This window comes from Meleagris gallopavo, chromosome 1 (assembly GCF_000146605.3).
Source record: "Meleagris gallopavo isolate NT-WF06-2002-E0010 breed Aviagen turkey brand Nicholas breeding stock chromosome 1, Turkey_5.1, whole genome shotgun sequence".
Taxonomy (NCBI): domain Eukaryota; kingdom Metazoa; phylum Chordata; class Aves; order Galliformes; family Phasianidae; genus Meleagris; species Meleagris gallopavo.
The window spans coordinates 125,523,567-125,524,030 of NC_015011.2; positions in this window are offsets into that span (position 1 = coordinate 125,523,567).

A 464-nucleotide genomic window follows, 5' to 3' on the forward strand; every position below is an offset into this window, starting at 1 on the left:
TGGGGCAGGCGGGAAGGGCTTGTAGCCATTGGGGCTGCGCTCTGGTAACGGGAGAGCGGGGAACGGGCGGCCCTGGGCACGTTGTCGGGGTTGTGAAGGAGTAGTTTTGTGCCCTTAGGAGTCGCACGGAGATGTGCTGGATGCTCCGTCCCTGGAGACGCCCAAAGTCAGGCTCTGAGCAACCTGATGTAGCTGTAGTTCCTGTCCCTAGTGTCCCTGTTCGTTGCTAGGGATTTGGGCTAGGTGGTCTTAAAGAGTCCCTTCCAACTCAAGCAATTCTACGATTCTGTGGCACATTCACCAGTAAACCTCTTGTCAGGGCCTTGAAGTTTCTCATGGAGGAGCCTATGTTCTATTCATCTTCATCAGTGCAAGAGATTACAACAAATTACCCTTTTACAGAATAAAATTTGTAACTTTTACAGGATTTACATAACTGTTTCCACTTTAGAACTGGGGAAAAA